Source organism: Cavia porcellus, unplaced genomic scaffold (assembly GCF_034190915.1).
Source record: "Cavia porcellus strain 051 isolate PalLab524CR breed Dunkin Hartley unplaced genomic scaffold, mCavPor4.1 scaffold_2, whole genome shotgun sequence".
Classification (NCBI taxonomy): domain Eukaryota; kingdom Metazoa; phylum Chordata; class Mammalia; order Rodentia; family Caviidae; genus Cavia; species Cavia porcellus.
In genome coordinates, this window is record NW_026947485.1 from 31,754,146 (window position 1) to 31,775,940 (window position 21,795).

Below are 21,795 nucleotides of genomic sequence, written 5' to 3' on the forward strand. Positions count from 1 at the left end.
AAGAGGAGGAGGAAGAAGAAGAAGAGGAAGGGGAAGAAGAAGAGGAAGAAGAGGAAGAAGAAGAAGAGAAAGAAGAAGAAGAAGAGGAAGAAGAAGAAGAAGAAGAAGAAGAAGAAGAAGAAGAAGAAAGAAGGAGAAGAAGAAGAGAAGAAGAAGAAGAAGAAAAGAAGAAGGAAGAAGAAGGAGGAGGAGGAAGAGAAGGAAGAGGAGGAAGAAGAAGAGGAAGAAGAAGAAGAAGAAGAAGAAGAAGAAGAAGAAGAAGAAGAAGAAGAAGAAGAAGAAGAAGAAGAAGAAGAAGAAGAAGAAGAAATAATAAACCAGGCAGGCCCCTGAGTTTAGCTCTTACTTGGTCACCGTCATTTGCATCTTGCCAAGAATACTAGCTGTATGATTTGTGGAAGATGTTTAACCTCACTGTACATCATTATAGGCCTACCTATAAAATAGAGGTGATAATAACACCACAGAGAAATAGGGTAAAGAGTAAAAGAGTTAGTATCTACAAAGTGCTTTATTCTATTACATATTTGCATTGGTGTGTTTTCTTTGCTACAACAAAACACCTAATGCTGGGTATTTTATACAGAAAAAGGTTTATTTAGTTTACAGTTTTGGAGACTGACAGTTCACACAGCATGGCACTGATTCTGGTAAAGGCCCCCATGGCTACATCAAAACCTACTGGATGACATCATGGTGATGTGAGAGAGAGCATTGTGAGAAGGAAAAATTTGTGGCAAAACAGGGAGCTAGACAGCTTCAAGAGTTAGGCTCACTCTATCATACCAACCCATTCTGAGGGACCTAACTCAGGCTGCAAGATCAACATTAAGGCCTTCTGAGAGCACATCCCCAGTGGCCTAAGCACCTCCATAGGCCCACCTTCAATGGTTCCACTGCCTCTTAACATCACTACAGTGGGGACCAAGCACCCAGCACATGACCCTTTGGGTCACACGCTCAAACCACAACAGTGCCTGTAAGTGTTTGATATTATTTGTATATTGTGGTTTTATATTCTTTATTCATGAAGAGTTCTAGGAGATGATAACTAAAAGTGTACTTCCATTTAGTTTGTGTCTGCTTTAGAGCAAGTCCTTTGCCTGGTCACACAACAGAGTTCTCTGGGAGGGCAGCACATACTTGCAGGATTACTAATCTTCCCTCTTTTTTTTCTCACTTGTTTGGCCCAATCCACTCTTCTCTTGCTGTGGTTGAGCAGTTGAACATGAATATCCCAAAGCCGAGGCCAGGCGAAGTTTCCCAACAGGCACAGCCTGTTTAAGCTATAAGGGTAAAAGTCACTGAAGAACCTGCTAATGTGTTTGTCATTTCATGATTTAGAGGTACAAGTCACCTCCACCCTTGCATCGTTCCCATCCTGTATTCTGTCACAACTTGTTCATCCAACAGGGAATGCCACTGTTAGCCTACAAAAGTAAAGACACCGAGTAAAGTTTGAGTTTCAGATAAACAGTGATTAATTTTTATTTGTTATTTATCTGAAATTCTAATTTAACCACATGTCTTGTATTTTATCTGGCGCTACTATACTAAATTAAATACTGCCCCTGGACTTCCTAAATGGCAGGGTAGCGGCAGCTCCATCTAGCCCTGTCTAGGGTCCAGGATGTCACGAGGCTCACTTCTGTTGAAGTCATATCTGCCAAGCCAAACACTAAGCATGCTTCCTGGCAACATAATCCCACAGGATGTTCCATAACTTAGAGATCAATTTGGGAAAGTCTATATTCTTTTTAACTCCTGTCATTTCCATCTTAGCTTATACATTATTCTTATTCTGTAGTTTGGTAATATCTTGTTTTATTACCTATATAATAATACTATATATAATCAAGTATAGGTAGTACATATGACATAATGTAATCATAATATTTAATATCTATATAAATATATTTTACATTACTGTTTTTTGAGATAAAACTGATTAGATTTCCCACATTTTTTCATGTTGAAGAGATAAAAACTATGACACAGAATTTCATGTCAAGATAATAAAAAATTAACAATAGTTAATACATTGAATGTTGTTGTCTTCAAGATTACTCAGATTATAAAATATAAGCCTGCAAAATTGATCAAATGATAAGCACAAATTGTTCTTTTCAATGAACTAAAAGAAATTAGCATAATTATCTTTACTATTATATATATATTTTTCTTTTCCTTCCATTATTTCTCCTTTCCTTCTTTCCAGTTGTTCTATCCTTTTGAGCCGTTTCTTTCCCTTTAATTATATCTATTGTAGATTTGGGATTTTATTTACTCTTTCAGTTTCTTACACTAGGGAGACTATATGATATTTACACATGAGTCTGATTTATTTCACTTATGAACATGATCTCTAGTTGCATCCATTTTCTTTCTAAAACCACAAGTCTGTCCTTCTTTACAGCTGAGTAGTACTCCACTGCATAAAAGTAACACATCTTTTTTATCCATTCCTCGGCTAATGGGCATTTGTGTTGTTTCTAAGATTTTGTTGTTACCATGTGTGCTGCTATAAACATGGGCACACATATATCACTGTGGTATCATGTTTTTAATTTGTCCAGGAAAATATCCAGAACAGGATAGCCAGGTCAAATGGAACCTCTAATCTGTTTTTTTGTGGAATCTCCACACTGATTTCCATAGTGGTTGTACTGGCCCCAACACCCCCGCCAGCAGTGGAGGATTCCTTTTCTCCTACAGTCCCTTCAGCATTTGTTATTGGTTGATTTCTTGATGATAGCCATCCTTTCTGGAGTTAGATGGAATCTCAGCCATGTTTTAATTTGCATCTCTCAAGTGACCAATGATATTGAACATTTTTTTCAGGTATTTGTTTGTCATTTGTATTTCTTCTTCTGAGAAGTGAATATTCATCTGCAATGCCCATTTTGGATTAGGTCTTTGTATTTTGGGGGGGGTCTGATTTTTTTCAATTCTTTCTATATTCTAGATATCAGTGTTTTGTCTGAAGGACAGTTAGTTAAATTTTTTTCCCATTCTGTGAGTTTTCTTTTTACAATATTGGTGAGTTCATTTGATGCACAAAAACTTTTTAATAAGATCCCAGTTGTCAATTCTTTAAAATAATTCCTGTGCAGTTTGGTTTACGTTCATGAACTCTCTGCCTATTCTTATGTCTTCAAGATTTCTGCATACTTTCTCTTCCAGTAGATTTAGTGTTTCTGTTTTAATATTTTGATATTTGATCCATTTTGACTTCAGTGCATGGTGATAGACATGAGTTTAGCTTTATTTGTTTTCAAATCCATCTTATTTCAAGGATTAAAAAAAGGAGAAGAAAAAAAAACTACAACACAATTTCAAAACACATCAATCAGGGGCAATAATGGTGCAAACACTGCACATTGTCATTCCCAAATCATTCACCTCGAGCACGGGACATCTGCATTCAATTGTCCAAACAATACCAGCACAAATCTTTCATTTTAATGAACTCAGAGAACTCAGTATAATGTTCTTAACTATTAATTTTACATATGTATACATGCACATACACATGTATGTTTTTCCTTTCAGATTCTAACACTAATGAAACAATATAATGTTTATATACATGTGTTTTATTTCTCTCACTAATGACTATGTTCTCAAGATGCAACCATTTCGTGAATCTAGTTTTTGTCTCCAACACGTGGAAAACCAGTTTTTCCAGCATGATTTACTAAAGCAGTTATCGTTCTTCCAGTGAATATGTTTGGCCCCTTTGTCAAAAATGAGGTGGGTGAGTGTGTTTGTAATTGTGTCTGGATCTTCTAATCTGTTTCACTGACCTTTGGTTCTGTTTTTTCGCCAGTACCATGCTGATTTTATCACAGTAGCTTTACAGTATAATTTCAATTCAGTCATTGTGATGACTCTTGCCTTGCCTTTGTTGCCCAGAATTGCTTTTGGTTTTGCTATTTTTAGGAATATTTTCTCTAATTCTGTGTGAGATATGCTAATGGTATCTTGATTGAGATTGCATTAAATTTGCGTAACAATTTTGGGCACATGGTCGTTTTCACTGTGTTGGTTCTTCCTATCCATGAGCAAGGGATATGTTTCCATTTTCTGATATCCTCTTCCATCTCCTTTTCCAGAGTACTGTGATTTTCAATGTATATATCTTTATTTCCTTTGTTAGATTGATTCTTAAGTATTTCATTTTTTTGGACGCTATTGTGAAGGGTATGGGTTCCCTGATTTCTCTCTCAGTGAGTTTATTGTTTTTGTACAGAAATGCTATTGATTTTTGAGTGTTGACTTTGTATCCAGCTACACTACTGAATTTGATTATTAATTCTAGAAGTCTTCTGGTAGACTTTTTGGAGTCTTCTGTGTAGAGTATCATGTCACCTGTGTGTAGTTTTCCTTCTTTCCTGTCCTTATTCCTTTTATTTCTCTCTCTTGTCTAATTGCTCTGGCTGTTTCCAGAACTATATTGAATAGGAGTGATGATAGTGGACATCCTTGTGTTGTTCCTGATTTTAGAGTGACAGCTTTCTCTTTTTGTCTATTTAGTGTGATGTTGGCTATTGGTTTATCATAGGTGGCTTTTATCATATTGAGGTGGAAACCATCTATTCCCATTTTTATAGAGTTTTTTTTTATCATGAATGAGTGCTGGGCTTTATCAAAAGCTTTTCCTGCATCTACTGAGATGATCATATGATTTTTGTCCTTGGCTCTGTTGATATAGTATATAATGTATATTGATTTGTATATGTTGAACCATCCCTGCATTCCTGGGATGAATCCTTTGTTTATGGTGTATAATTTTCTTGATTATTTGCTGCATTCTCTTTGCTACTATTGTATTGAGGATTTTTCCATCTGTGTTCATTAGGGAGACTGGCCTGCAGTTCTCTTTTTTGGTCAGTTCTTTCTTTGATTTTTGTATCAGGGTAATACTGTTTTTCTTTCAATTGCACTAAAGAGTTTGAGGAATATTAGTGTTAAATTTTTCTCTATTTTTTTTTTGTAGCATTTAGCCATGAATCAGTCAGCACCTACTTTTTTTTTGTTGATAAGTTTTTAATTATGAGGTGGGCATGGTGGCACACTCCTGTAATCCCAGCACTCCAGAGGCTGATTGTCACAAGTTCGAGACCAGCCTGGTTTACAAAGTGAGCCCAAGGCCTGCCTGAATCACATATTGAGACCTGGTTTCAAAAAGACCAAAACAAATTTTTTAAATTATGCTTTCAATTTCATAAACTGTTATTGGATTATTGATTTACCATATTTTAAAATCAATTTCTTAATTCACTACTCCTTATATCTCAAGTCATTTTTTTCTTACAAAAAGATATTATCTCACTGAGAAGGAAGTAAAATTCCACTTAGTGAAAGTCTATTGGGAGTAAATGCAGTTTTTATATTGTTTTAAAATGATCTTACTTACCTTTCTTTCAAGATAATGATTGGGCCTGTAATTGTACACTGGTGGCTGTCTTTTCTGCCAGCCTCTCACTTCGGGTCGCACTGCTCCCAGCTTTTGGGTTTTGTTGACGAAGTCTGCTGTCTTATTCTCATTCCAACTGACATTTCTCTTTACCTGAATCTTTTATTTCTGCAAGGTAAAGATCTTTCACTGTCTTCACCATTTCATTGTAAAGGGTTTAGGCATCAATTTATTTTGCTAGTTGTGCCTGTGATTTACTTTGATTCTGAATCCATTGGTTTATATCTTCTGCAAATTCCAGACAACTTTCTGCCATTGCCTATTCACGTATTACCTTCTTCATTCTTTTCTCCGTCAAGAACTCCCATGGAACATAGTAAAAGCTGTACATTCTGTACTTCCTAAGTCCTCTGTGTTTCTGTCTCTTTATGCTGCCATCTGGACAGTTTCTTTGAATCTGTCTCCTAGCTTACAAATTCCGGTTTTAGCATGGTCTTATCTATTTAATGTGAATATTTAACCTTAATTTCAATAAGAATATTTACTTCTAGAAATTCTACTTTTCAAATCTGTCATTTGTTTGTTTATTTTTGAGACAGGGTCTCACTATACAGTTCAGGCTGGCCTGAAACTCACTGTGTAGCTCACTGTGTAGCCTTAAGTTCACAGAAATCCTCCTGCCTCAGCTTCCCAAGTCCTGGGATTACAGGCATGCACCACCATACCCAGCAACAAATCTGCCTGTTTTTAAACTATTGCATTCCTTGTCCATGTTTTTTATTCTTTGTTCTTTCTTTAAATGACTTAAATGTTTTAATTTTATATCTAACAATTGAAATATATGAAATAATCAGGGATAAAATTTTAATGTTAACTATCTCTCCAAACTCATGACAGCTTGTTTCCTAAAGTATTTGGCAACTTTGGGTTTTGAATTCATAGTCAGTGGGCTTTGTACCTAAATATTAAAACTCTTTCATGGAGAATTAGTCCAATGAAAAGGAATTTTTAAATTCTTTTATTCCAGGCACTCTAAAGTTTCACAATCTGAAAGCAAACAGTTAATACCCTGCCTGTGGTTTATTAGACATAAATGTGGTCCATGGTTGTGAATTACAGTGGAAGAGCCAGAACCCTCATATCCATGACATAGATGAGGGTATCTTTTGCCTTTTCTATGAATGAGCTTTTTCTAGTTTCCCCTCCCTCCTATCAAGGTTATCATGCAAGGGTCCAAGCTCAGTCCAGAGCCCTTAGTTGTAACCTCCCTCCATCATGCAGATACTGCTCTTAGAGGACTGAGTTTCCATGATGGGAAATTCTCTCAATCAGATGTGGTTTCACGACTACACTAGTTTCCTGTTGTTTTTTTCTTCTGAAGAGTTCCCTAACTTGTTCAGCTGTATTCTAAAGTTAGGCATTTTATCCAGAATTTTGCAAAGATATTTTTAAAAAAGGATGGCCCGTTGTGTCACTGTAAAATAGAGCCCCAAACACTGGATCCTGCAGCTCACTCTTAGACATTCATTGTGTAACAGCTCATTGTCACGTCCTGAGGTCAATAAACCAGTGAAGCCTGTTCACACCAGTATTCTGGAACTTTTTGTTGAACTTTCAACCTTTAGTTCAATTAATACTTATCTTTAAGAGCTAGTAACTTCTGGAAGGTTATTCAGGAAACATTAAGCTAGTGATTTAAATAGTAATGGTAAGAGAGAGAATCTGGCTGTCAATAGACAAAGGTTCTTTCTGATAAATTTGGGAAATTGCCTAAGAAATTATTGCAAACTACTATTCCTTGCATTCCTGCAGGCTGCGCGATGTTTTGTTTTGGTTTTGGTCCCATGTGGACTCTGAAACACAGTGTACATTTGCAGCCCCTTTGGTCAGTGCACAGATCTAATGTTATCTCTCTTCACACCAAGAAAGGGTCCATGGATTCATACTGGGTGCTAAAGCATGCCAAACCCAGTGTTTCATGGTAAATTTGGTGGAATGATTATGTTAAATCTGTTCTTCCGTTGTTAATAAGGAAACTTACTGTATTTATTTTTAGACTATCAAATGTCTATTTTTTCTGACAGCTCAGGAACTGACAATGAAACAGAACTTCATATACAGCTACTCTGGATTGAAGGGCAGAAGTTAAACTAGTCTCCAAAAGTTGAAAAAGTTTAAATGAGGTGCCTAAACAGAACATAATCCTACACAATGTTCAACTGAGTCATAGTGAATTAATATAGATATGTTACAAAATTTTTCTCACTGAGCACAGATTTCCAAGTGCTTCTGGAGTGAGTTTTTTCCAAGTTGAAGAAGTGCACAGTTAGGAAAATTCATTCTATGAGTATTTTCAAGGACTAGAGGAATAAAACATTGTTGTGGATCTTATAATAATGTACTGTTAAAATTACAGGTAGAAATAGGAAAAACCAGATTTCAGCAGAAAATATTTTTATTGTTTGGGTGGCTACAGTTATAAACTTATCAGAAGGCTGAAGAATAAACTGAAGCAATTTCCATCTCTAAATTCTTTCTTTAATTTTTATCACTACACTTAGGCTAAAAATTTACTAACAAGCTTCTAGAAAAATACGACCCATAGCAAAGAGTAGCCAATAAATAGCCTATCAGTTAATCACTCAATGACTGTTGACTACTTCATGCTGGGGACTCACAGAAACAATAGTCCCTTTCCTTGAAAAGTTTCCTGTGTCACCTGGGACATAAGATATGTATGAGCGGAAAAGCGAGAAAGGGGATATCTCTCCTTTCACAAGTGTTCACATGACACCTTCTGGTAAAACCTCTTTGAACTCCAGTTGAAATGTTTATCAAGGTGCAGACAAAAGTCAAAAGTTATGGCACAAAGAAAAATAAAATGTTCAGAATAGGATTCTCCAATCACTGAAAATAATTACGAGCTTATATTTAGAAAACCACTTACTTGTCTTCTTACATTTCATTGCACAAAACTCCAAAGATGTCCCTCCTCTGCTAGAAGAACCAGGAGCACAAGATCAGCTGAACACCATGCAGCCTAGGCAGCTCTGGCTCCTTGGTGCACAATACCTGTGAGACTGATGAATGTACCACTTCCATTTCACTCATGTCTTTTAAGTACATTTGACATTGCAATTCTAAGAACACAAGCAAGAGAAAAAGTAGGGAAACTGAATGGCACATGATATCTTGGGATGTATAATGTCCAATCATTGTGAAATAACCAGGAGGAATCCTGACAGAAGTTGCACCCAGAAAATTCTATCCCTATGTGCTCCATCAGAGAACCAGGCAGTAAAGGCAAGTGATCTCTCCTTAGAATGGAAGATATATGCTTTACATATAGAAGATATAGGTCTACTAAATTTTAAATCTATTCAGAGAACATTTAATGTGGGTAAAACAATTGGGTCTGAAATGTACTATTAAAATTAAATAACAGGAAAGTTACTATGGTCAGGTGAATGAGGGAAAATACAGTAAGCATTCTACATCATAAGCCCCATACCCATAGCGTCAACCAAACTTGAATTGAAAATACTTGGAAAACATTGCATATGTGCTAAATATATATGGACATTTTTCTTGTTATTGTTCCTTAAATACAGCAACTATTTACATAGCACTTACATTGCATTAGGTCTTTATACATAATGTAGAGGTTATTTGAAGTATACAGGAGTGAGTAGATTGTATACAAATATTGTGTAATTTAACATAAAAGACTTCATAATGCATTGACTTGGGCAGCCATAAGGGTTCTGAGACCTATCCCCCTACAAATGTTAGGGACAACTTCATCACTTCTCCTGGGATATCATTCACAGAACAAGCTTTCTTGGGAAAAATTTACATAAGCTGCAAGAAAAGCACGGCTTCCCCTCATCCTCACATCATCCCATGGAGAGAGGATATGTTGCTGGACAGACATTAACGGCATAGGGGAGGGACTCTGCCTCCGTGTTCCTCCATCTATTTGTAGTGAAAATATGAGAAGAACACTGGAGATAAGGAATAAATTATTGAGGAATAAGTGCCAAGCAGTTTGGGTGACCAGGCAGCCCTGAAGGGAGTTGTCAGAAAAGTCAGGCCCTCAGCACATGGCAATCTTGTGAGAAGTTGGGTTCAGGCTCTAAAAGAAAGTCATCCAATCCAAAAGGAAGTTGAGTTAACCCAATCCAAGGTTTCCTGCCAAGGTTTCGGGATCACTTACATAACAACTTTGCACAAAGAGTCCTCCTCGTGACTTTAGACACTCAAACACATAAATCTACCCATTAGGGGCAGAAACATGGAATTTTAATAGAGTTTCATCATTTTGGACACTACCAAAGATATTAATTTCATAAACAGGGAGAATAGTGGATTATCATAAACATTCATGGCAGGGTTTTTTGGCCATGTTAGGTTTGAGTAAGATTCAGGAAGCTGCCATGCATCTAATGACTGGTAGATTTTTCCTATGAATATGCTATTTTGTTTTTGTTTTTGTTTATTTGCCTGGTTGGTTGGGTCTTAAGACCATGCTTTAATTGCCTATGACAGAGAGACATCACATAATCACTCAGAATAGTCTGCCAAAACTTTGACAATGAAAGATTCCGAATTTGTGAACTTTAATTCTAAGTAAGCTTCTTGCAAAAAAAGTCAGGGGTAGAATGGTCTCAAAAGAGTGTCTTCACAACTAGCACCCTTCACCATGTGTTTTTTATTCATTTGCTATGATACAACTAATAAGGTCAGTAAATACTGCCCTGGGTCTAGGCAATGATTTTCTGAAATCAAAATATCACTTTTTCTGCACAGTAGGGAACGCTGCCATATGGATGGGCTGGGTAGGGAGGATGGGCTGGAACACTGGCTTCTTTCTCACTTCCAAGTGCATTTCAGGGGCTGTTATTTCCTTTGGGTGATCTGCAAAGCCTACTGGGTATCACCATTCTGCAGCTCCAGGTAGATGGCCAGCAAGGTTTCCCTGGGGGCACCTCCTTCAGTGAGTCACCTAAGCCACCTGGTGCAGACATTTGCGGGCTTTGTGTTACTTGAGCTGCAGGCAGTACAAGCTGCTGCGGTTGAACAGCACCACAGTCCTGGCCCAGGTGATGGAACTGGGTAGCTCTGGGGAGCCTGCTTCCTAGAGGATTCACTGTTTTGTTTTCATCCTCGTCTGATCCTTGGTCCTGCTTGTTGGAAGAGATCCCTAAGGAGACATTGATAACTTTCTTGGGGTTCAAGTGAGTAATAACATCTGTTATTCTGTCCAGGGAGATGAGGGCTTCTGCCATGTACAAATAGCACAGAAACTTAAGAAAGCCTGATAGCTTGAGCTGCTAAAGAAGTATATCTGGAGGATTCAAAACCATCAAGTTATCACCCAAAGCCAGGACCTCCTACAGTGCCGCAAGCCATTATGGAGCACATCAAATTTCCTAATTCCTGTTTTCTCTGTGGAAAAGGTAGAGCTGGGATGAATTAGTTCCATTCTGCTTTTGCTGCTGCAAGGTTTGCTGCTCTCACTGTTCTCCATGTTCCCTCAGAACTGACTGCTGTTTTTAGACCCTTTTTACTGCTTCAGAACTCCCTGTGTTTCAGATAACAGCAACAAGGCATTTCTGAGACAATCAGCTGCAAACTCCATACTGGTTACAGGAATGGCTGAGGACTGCCCATCACACTGTGGATATGATGTCAGAACTATTTTATGATGATTGCCATGACCAACAATAGATGGTTCAATTTGATTTTGCTTGGAAGATCTTTACTTTCTTACTCAGAAGTCTCCTTATTAAGAAAAAGACGCAGTACTCAGCTAGTCATAACCAAAGGTGAGGGTTTGCATCATAAACCCAAATGGCTTCAATCAGACACTTGAAGGCAGTAAGAGGCCTTCTGATGTGAACAAGCTGAATCCCAGTTACGCAGCAACTCCTACTCTTGTTGGTTAGTAAAGTACACATGGGTCTTCCTGAACATTTTTTGTCTGGGTCGGTTCCCCTTGCTCTGAGCTGCACGCAGATGTTCTATTGCAGTGCCTTCTTAAAGTAGAAAATTCCTAAATTGTGCTTACTCATGGCAAAATAGATGTAACCAAGATTATTTCAGAACATGTACCACAAACATTCGCCAGTTTTCATGAATCTGGGTTGTTCATCAATGTTTGAACTTGTTGGGAGCCGCGGCCGACACCGGTCGCTTTACTCGGCGGACGTGAGGCCTGTAGAAAAGAGCAAAGCCTGAGCTAAGTTACCCCTCCCATCGAGTGAGCCAAGTTGGCGCCTGCTTCCTGCCCCCTGATTGCCCTGGCGACTTAAACAACCCGCTCTGTAAGATAGTCTGCCTAGCAACAACTGATGTTAGCCAGTCAGCCCGCATCGCGCGCTTTGAACTGATTGGCCACTGTTACCCTATAAAAGTGAATGCCTCTCCCGCCACGAGGGAGAAGCACAGAGAGAGATAGAGAAAGTCCACCGGCGAGAAAGGGCTGGTGGCAGAGCGGAGGCCTCGCGGGGCCCACGCGGAGACAAATAAAGGCAAGATTGCACACCGTCAGAATCTGTCGCGTGTTCTTCCTGCAGGCCGGGAGCGACACCGACATGAACTATTTAACAGCTTCATAGATTTTCAATAATTTCCCCTTAAGGGTTCAAAATTGCTTTTAAGAAACAGAGAGGGTGCAGAATTTCCAGCTGTGTTTATAACTGAATTGATTTTCCTTTTGTATACTTTCAGGGACTTCATACGATGTAAGCTTTTATTTTGTACTTACGTAGCTTTGATTTTGCAGCTCCAATCAGAAGTCTGCTTTTAGCTTTATGATTAGATCCATCTTTGTTTCTACTATTACCAGTCTCATTCTTTCCACTTTTGTTATTTTTACCCTGTGAAATCATTTTTTGTAAGACAGCAAGAACATGCAAAGCTTTGTTAGCTAGGCAGGTTAATATGTATAGGTCTATAAGCAAACAATGCACTGCTTGGACAAATTTTTCTTCAAAAGATTCTATGAACTAATAAACTTTTTCACCAACTGCTATCACTTCTGTATACTGTCCCAGATGATAAAGAATGACAGCTTGACTATAATACAACATGTTTTGTTTCATTTCATTTCAGTGTTTTTTTTTTTTTTGTACTGGGGATCAAATTCATGGACCTCACACTTATCAGGCAAGTACTGGGGCCACTTTGCTAAATCGCTGGCCCATATAACATGTTTTCAACATCATCTAATGCATCCTTTTCTTCAACAGCTGAGTGGACCTAATTCTTCAACTGATTAAGGTTTGTCTCAAAGTTTTGTTTTGTTTGCATACTTTTAAAAAAACTCAACTACTGCTGTATTCAAAATTGTTTTATAATTACCTTTATTTATATCTTATAGACAGGCAAGGTATTGCAGACAGGCATCATAAATTCCAGAAGTGAAGGCTTGGAAAGCACTGGTGAACAGCTTCTTCTCTTGATCAGCGATCCTGGAGAGTTGATCTCAGCCTCTATGTTTCTCAGCTCCCTGATTGGCAGGCTTATCTGCAGCCAACTTCCCACCCTGCAAGTGGTGTGGCCCCCACTCTCACTGCCCAGCTAGCCACTGTCCTGGACTTTGAAGGACAGCTCTGAGCCCACCTCGGCTTCCAGCCTCTTATTCCCTAAAGAGTAGGCATGAATGTGTCATTTAGAATATATTCTCTTCGAACGGACATGTGTTTGAATCAGGGTCATGGCTGAGCTTTATTTGTTATCGTAGGGATATCTCATATGTTGGTGATAGTGAATTCCTGAGTGAATTCTCGAGTGAGTAATCTCATGATTATGTAGACAGTTTTCTAGGAACAACTCATAAGCCTATGTATGAGTGTATTTCAGTCAATGTCAATACAGAGAGCCCTAAGGCTAGGAGCATCTCTTAAAATTCCACTCGTTTTCCATAGCACTCAATGCACTGCTCTGTGGGATTTATCAGTCTTGGAAAGAATGCATCATATAAGAGAACAAAGCTTTCTGTCAGGAGATAAATCTTTATATGAGACTCCCACTCAATCACAGATCCAGTAAGCCTCAAGTGGAACCATCAAAATGCCTATCAGATGAATAGCCACTACCTCATCAATTTGGTGAGGATTGGAGACCAGATTTGCTTTTCAGTTCAATGTACAACTTCCATTTCATAATGGAATTTTCTTGGCACTTTCTCACATCATGGTTCTGTGGTTCAGAGAGAACAGGATAAGTAAGTTTAGAGTCACAATTTTTGTTTAGTAAGACAATCTGTCCCTATAAAAGCTCAGAAACAAGATCTTTTTAGCAATAGAGGAGTGCAAAGAGCTAACGACCAGAAAATTATTCATATCATTACCAAATAGTTCAGCAATCTATGAGAATGGTGCTATGGTTTGAATGTGTCCTCTCAAAAGCATATAATGAAAACATAATCTTGAGTGGAGGTGGGGTTTAGTGAGAGTTGAGTAGGTCATCATATTCTGCCTTTGTGGACAGATTAATGCCATTGTCACAGGAAAGTGTTCATTAAGAAATGGAGACTTTGACTACCCTTACCCATGACACATCTTCTGCTAAGGGATGACATAGCAAGAAGGCCCTTCTTAATGCCAGCCCCTTGAACTTGTACTTCTCATCCTTTGCAATTATAAGCTAGTACATTTCTGTTCTTTATAAATTACCAGCCTCAATTACTGCTATAAGTATTCTCACAGCAGAATAGAATGGACCAATGCAATCAGTTGTTTATGGATATAACTTCCAAGGTCTAAAGTGCACAGGTCCTCAGGAACAGAGCTTGTATGCACGCTCCCTAGACTGATTTTAAGGCTCCTCTCTGCAAGGAGCACTGTCAGTATGCCTGCCTGTCTGGTGAAGTATCACAGACGCTTTAGAAAAATGTCTATATGTGATATGCTATAAGCAAACCTAGTGTTACAGCTCTTTCTTTCTAGCTTATGGTCATAACATAGGCAGTGTATCTATGCAGTTTGTGGGATATCGCCAAGTCCTCCTGAAGAAGGACCCTTAGAAAGTGGAACTGTCTTCTGATTGAGAGCCTCGCCTTCTGTAGACAGCATTGTCTAGTCAGCATGTAATACTGTGAAAACAGCTTTCCTAGTGAGAATCATGACAATGTTGCAAATTTAATGCAATATTTGAAATTTGGTGGGTTGTTGGCATTAAGTTAGGGATCAAAACTATTCCTAGGGCGATCAAATTTCTGTGCAATAAAATAGTAAAAATGTATTATTACTACTGTTAAGCAAAAGCAAAGTGTCCTTGATCTACTGCCAAATGAAACACAAAGACTCAATAGCAGTATCAAGAGCCACATAAGAAATGTTGATAGCAGCTCCAATCAGTTCAATAACTATTATTTGAACAGCACTTTAGTTCTTATTACCCATAATCAGATATCAATCCCATTCTTCAGCTCCAGCCTTTTTGATCAACCCAACTAAACCATTAAACTAGAAAATAGTGGGTGTATAATGCCTAGATTCACACCTGCATGATGCATATTACTGCTTTGTCCCCTGTGGGTATATAATTCTGCTTCAACTCCATAGTCCTTACTAGCACAGGAAGTGCAGATGACTCCCCAAAATGCAACCAGTCATAGGGTCCCAGCAAAGGGTGTGTATAGGTTCTTGCCTAGCATTAGTGCCCCTTGTAGTACTAGTATTTAAGGCTGTGCATTTCAAGTAGGTAATCTGACAAAGAAACACAAGTACAGTCTAGTTAAATATCAAGTACACAAAGAAAAATGACCAAGGCTCTAAATTAGATCTCTCCTTAGTCTATAACCCAACATTAGGAATACAGTTCAATGATGTATTTCCAGATGCATTCTGAAGTCTCAGACTCCTGATACAGGGGTTCATTTACCAGGTCAAGCTTCAAAATCTTTCTAAAGGCAATTGGGAAATACATCTAGCCCTAGCTCTCTCTAAGTTTAAATGAATCAAAACCTTGAACTCAGCAATAACATCTCTGTAATGCTTTATTTTATCTGTTAATTTGACTGGGCTAGGGATACCCAAATAGATGCTTTGTGGGTGTGTCTGTGTGTTTCTGGAGACACTAACACTTGAATTTCTAAACCAAGCAAAGAAGATAAGATCTCCTTTACCAACATAGTTATTCAGTCCATTCAGGGTTTGCAACTTTTCTCTCTGCTTTGAGCCAAGACATTCATCTTCTCCTGCCCTGAGATAACTTTCTGCTGGTTCTCAGGCCTTCAAACCTGAGCCAGGATTTCAACCATATGCTTCTCTGGATCTCAGATATTCATGTGTTGACTGAAATTATACCATCTGTTCTCCTGGACCTCCAGCTTGCAGAGGCCAAATTGTGGAGCTTCTCAGCCTCCGTGATCTTGAAAAATAATCCCTCAACATTAAGCTTTTATATCAGTAGATAGATAGATAGATAGATAGATATTAATGAGATTCACATCTGTGGATTCAACTAATTGTGGATCAAAAATATTTTTAAATGTACATACTGAATACTTTTTATCATTGTTCCCTAAACAATATAGCAGTTACATTGCATTAGATATAAATTAACAAAAGTATAGAGAAGAGTGTGTGGAAGTCACATGCAAATACTATCCCTTTTTATGCTATAATGGGTTAAAATAATGATGATAAAATTAAAAATCAGGCTTCCATTCTGAGGCCTCTTATCCATATTCCTTTTTAAGGTGAGATAAACATTGGCTAAAAACAATATTTCATGCCTTTGGCTACTCCTAAGTCAGTAAAGATAGGCTCACCGAACAATGGCCTCAACAAATATTTTGAATGAATGAATGCTTAACTACTCAAAAGGTAGTACCTCTTTTGTACATTGTTCGGGGAAAGAATACTTAGAGACATCCTTTGGTCAAATCAGAGACTAATGATAGCACAATGAGAATGTGAACATTGTAGTTCAAAAGGAGATCTCCCCTTAGTTTGCATGTCATCTTCAGGAATATAGTTGGATTGTATATTTCCAGATGCATTCTTCAGACTCAGAACAAAGTCTGACCTTTAGTTACTTTAGTTAACTAGTTACCTTCATCATCTCTTTCTTTTCAGTATGAACGTGTTTCTCAAACCATAGTCTCTATCCAACAAATCAGATGGAATCTCTTGACTTATTTTATGACTATTTGAGACAATAACTGCTGTTGTTCTTCAAGAACTTGTTAACAAAGGCTATGTTTTTACTCAGTTGTAACACTGTGCCAGAAAAAAATACTTAACAAAAAGTCTTTTTTTCCTTCTTGATAAAGGCAATTGCACAGAACAACATAATGGACATGTTTATAGCTGAGAAACTTGAAAAGTGATATTCTGCATTTTAACTGATTCGAAAGAGTCCTTGGATTTGGGAAAATTCGATAGATTCCCAGGGACAGATGTCAGCTAGTGTCAGATCTTTCTTTATACCATTAGTATCTGTTACTGCTCCTAGGTTAACTGACTTTAAAATACATGCAATACAATCCTAACGATATGATCTTGAGTGGGTAGAAATATACGAAAAAAAGACTACATAAGAAATGTATCAAAAGTCCTCTTTGATGAGTTTCTTTGCAAGTTGTTGTAAAAGATATGGCTAAACTTCTTTGAATTCCAACCAATAGAAAGACAGGCTCATAAAACCACCACAGTGTGTCCTCTTCCTCCTTTACCACTGATCTGGCACTATGCAACTTCAGGCTTTTCCCAAAAGTCAAAATGACCACAAAAGGGAAATTTTTCAAACACAGGAGAATGTGTTTGAAATAATGTAGCAAAAAACATGAAAGAGGACTTCCAGAACTGCTTTAGAACGTGCCAAGAACAATAGGATAAATGTATTTGAAGCAGGAGAGAGTATTTTATTTTCAGGATTGATGAAATGCGTCTTTTACTATAATAAATTTTTAAAATTTAGGTACAGTATTTTATAATCACAGTTTATATAACTTATATATGTCCAAAATATCAACTTAATAAAGTAGGAACATAAAAATAGAAATTTATTGGAAGGAAGAATTCCAAAATTAAATAGTCTCTATGTGATATATTTGGGGTTTTTTCATAATTTTCAAATTTGTATAATTAGCAAAGCATGTATTATTTTTGACATGGAAAACCACTGTTTTCTTAAATAAACAGTAATTGAGTAATATAAACCACTAAATGCCAAAAAGAATATTTCCCACAACGAGCAAGATCATCATCGAAGGCAAGTTCACAGGTAGGAATGGCCTCGTGGAAAGAGTGGTGGCTGCATTTAAAGCATGGAGAGCTATGACTGGGTAAAGAGTGAGGGGCTGGGGGTCCCATGCCAGGAAAGTGGCCTGCCCATAGGGTGCGGGTAGAATAAACCAACTGGAACAGAGAACTCGTTCAGGGCAGCCAGGCAGAACGAGCATGATGCTGGGCTCCACGGAACCTGGGTGGGCACTGGGTCTTCCGTGAAGAATCTTGAGTTTATTCTGCAAAATACTGTTAGTTTGTCCCACTAATGCCCAAAGCGGCCCAAGAAATGACTCTCAATTACATGTAGGTAGTTCTTTCCTTCGACCATTGGACCAGTTCCAAAGTCAACAAGACTTGGCTGGTGCTGACCCTGTATTTCACCTCCTGCCCTCTCTGCAGTATTCCTTGCTCAAAGCTCCTGACACCCTGGCTCTGCTACCTCCCTTTCCCCCGGTAATAACTTTTCCTTTCTTCCAAATAATTCCCTACTCTTCCATCCACCTATCCACCCCATCAAGATGATTGTGCTTCCTTTAATGTGATAATAGACAGGAAATTACCTAGTTCTAATAATTCATAATAAAGGAGAAACTACTCATAAATTGAACATTTACTTCCAAAGGATAGTCACATTGTAAAAGATTTGCTGTTTAACCCAATATGCTTAAAACAATAGAGCCGTTTGCTTCATTTTCAAATTATAATGCCCACTAGTTCCTCTCCCCAGAGCGAGCAACTTGGGAAAGACTGTCAGTTCTTTTAGATCTTGTTAATTCAAGACTGAAAGGTGTAGGAAGTGAATCCAAGTGATCCTCCAGGCCCAGGCAAATGCCAGAAAGAACTGACACCTGCCTGTGAGCTCCTCCTCTGATTAAACAGCTGGTGAGGGCTGCAGGCTGGGGGTCCTGGAGAGACAAGGCTCCTTTAACCCTTACCGTCAGGTCACATTCTTTCCTGCTCACCCTGCTACCCACCTTTTCAGAGTGTGCCCTTCCTGACCTGGTGCCCACGCAGGAAGGAGGAGAAAAAAGAGGAGACATGCGTGGGACAGCACTCTGAGCTGGAGGGGGTGGCAGTGATATGTGGAACAGATGCAGGAGCTGGTTATTATTAGTGCCCTTGGTAAACAGGAGAGCCGCTTACACAAGAATGAAATCAGCTGTTTTTGTCCTGGGGAAAGTTCCAAAGATGACTGCCTCCACTCTTCCCAACTCGATTTGACTCTCTCTGAAGCTTGGAAACTGCTTTCTGATTTTCCATCCTCACTCTTATTTGCTGGAGCCAGGTATATTTAATAATGATAACACCAATAACTATTGGTAGTAATCACTCTAGGAATACTTCTAAGACTTTGTATATAGCTCAGTTTTCCTCGCAACCACCTCTGGACATATAAGGATTGTGAAGTTTATGGTACTTGCTTCAGACCAGCCTGATGATAGGTAGCAGGGTTGAATCTGCATGCTGTTTGAGTCATAACTGCTCTAAGGCCCCTCCCCAATCATGTAGTCTCATGAAACTTTGCTTTCATTAGGTGTGGAAGGAATCCAAACTCTCCAATGGGAGAGTAAGGTGTTTTTACATTCTGACCTCTTCCTAGTTATCCAACCTGACCCCTGGCTTCTTTGATCCCTGAAATCACCCCTTGGCTAGGGGAACTCTAGGATGGATACACACATTCAGCAGCATTGCACCTTTGGCTGTGTTCCTATTCTTTCTCCTCTTTTCCTCCAGCTCAGTATACATCTGCCTTCCATATCCTATCTCTTGTGTCAGGGACAAAGCTCTGAATTAGAGAATATATGCACAAAACACCCACAGTTCTTATCAGTTCATTTATTCCATCTTCTCATTTGTGACTATTCCTAACTCCCTACATTTAGAAACCCTAATCTGACTCTACCAGACTGTTGGACTACTGGTCCTTCCTCCTGACATAAATTGGTGAAACTACATTTATTTTCTTAAAATACATCACAGTCCTTTTAAAACCTAATGTAAGATTCTCTGGACAAACAGATCAATGCAATCTCCAGAGTTTGAACTAGCCTCATCTTTATTTAAAAAACTTTTATTTTTTGGTCCACACCATCTGTCTAATCTTAGCTTTTGGCAACTTTTACTAATAGCTTGCTGCAATCCACATTACCAGCCCCTCCTCACCTGCCTGGGTGTCTCCTATTTCATGGATTCTTTGCATTAAATATGTATGTGGATCACTTGGAGAGTTTGATTAATGTCTAGGTGGTGCTAAAATTCTGCATTCCTAACAAAGTCTTGGGCGATGCCAATGTTCCTACTGATTCATGGGCCAAATTTTGAGCAAACTCAACATAATGGGAACCCAGTTTAGCAGACACCAACACCATTCCTCTCTGCCAAGTGGCACACAATTACGGGGTGGCCCCCAAGACAGGCCCTTTCTTGGCTCACCCTGATGCCCCGGTGGAAACCTCATTTGTAAAGCCTAGTTGCCACCTCATGTTTTTCCCTTCTGTGGTCTCACACCTCCCTCTTATGACAGTCCCACCACCAGCATCACAATCTGTGGTTTCTCTTTGTCCTTTCAGTTACCCTCAACAACTATGACCTGAAAATACTAAATGGAAAATTCCAGAAATAAGCAATTCATTCGTTTTCAATTGTGTGTCCTTGTAAGTAGCATGATGAAATCTCTGCCATCCCACTGGAGATGTGAATCATCCCTTTGCCCAGCACATCCACACGGTCTTCACCACCCGCTTGTTAGACACTTAGTCTCAGCCTCCTTTCTCAGATTGACTGCTGCAGTGTTTCACCATTTGCGCTTGAGTGGCACTTATTTTAATGATGGCTCCAAAGCACAAGAATACTGACAATTCAGTTATGACAAAGAGAAGCTGGAAGGCACTTCCTGTATTTACATTTACAAGTGAGATTACCATATTCATATATGCAATATATACATAAAATTTGATACTATTCACAATTTCTGGGTTCACTGGGGTCTTGGAACACAACCCCTGCCCCGTGTGGAAACTATTATGTTTCCTTTTTTGGCTCCCCTCTCTGCTACCTCTGACCTAAAATAGCTTCAGTTGAGAACTTTCAGTACGGTTCTCATCCGTCGGGGTCCCCACCAAACAAATGCACTGTGTGTTTCTTGCTACCCAGAGATTCTGATTATAATAATAATGTCAACACATACTTTTTTAGCCAATATGAAGTCTGCTCTCTGCCGTGGGATGCATGTACCACAAAGAAGGGAAGCATGTGGGAAGAGAATCAGAAAAAGACTCAGAAGAACATTCTGTATTATATGTTTTATTTACAAAGATCTTTGATTATTTATTATGAGCATCATTATTCTTCCCTGTAATCACAAGAGAAAAGAAAACATTATTGAAGTTGATGAATGTTAACAGAGCCCTGGGGACACTGCCAAGGGCTCACAATCAACATGACCAAGACTGTCACACTGATGGAAACTGAGGAGCTCAAAACTGCATGAAATGTTCCCACCTCCTCCAGAGGGCCACCCACAGCTGGCAGCCAACAAGGCCACCTCTGCATTCCTCCTTCATCACCATCCAACACTTTGAAATATTTTTATTTCATGGAAACTTATGATAAACTACATCTGAGGCAAAAAAAAGGGGGGGTCTCTAGATTCAAGCACACTGACAAACATAGTCTCCTTAAAATCTAAGGATTTCACAGTTTTTCAGGAAGCATGAAAAACAGACTTTACCTTAGAAATTACATATCTAGGAGAAACACGAAGGATCAACCTTCAAGAATCGTCCAGAAATGAAAAATAGAATCACTTAGTGCCAAGGACATGCAGTGTGAAGTGAGGGGTCTAGATCAGTGGTATGCATACTGTAGTGGGCTGTTTGTGTCATTGAAAGCTCCAAAATGTTCATCATTACTGGTCTAGATGGTCATCCACATCTGCTGTCACAAGGATGGATTTGGATCCCTTGGTTAATCCCTCTGGGCTGTAGCAAAGACTCAATAGGGGGAAAGTCTATGAAGGTTCCTGCCAGGATATAGGAAAGCAATAAATATTAGAGGAATGTATCATCCTGTTTGGGATACAGCAAGGTTTCTTAAAGAAATAATTCTTTACCAGCGTAAGAGATAATGGTG

At 38.7% G+C, this 21,795-nt stretch overlaps 1 pseudogene; it reads right to left on the minus strand.

Moving 5' to 3' along the window:
- Nucleotides 1-9,001: 9,001 nt before the first annotated feature.
- LOC106025013 (CCR4-NOT transcription complex subunit 10-like) lies at nt 9,002-12,790 on the minus strand (annotated as a pseudogene).
- Between the last annotated feature and the right edge of the window lie 9,005 nt (nt 12,791-21,795).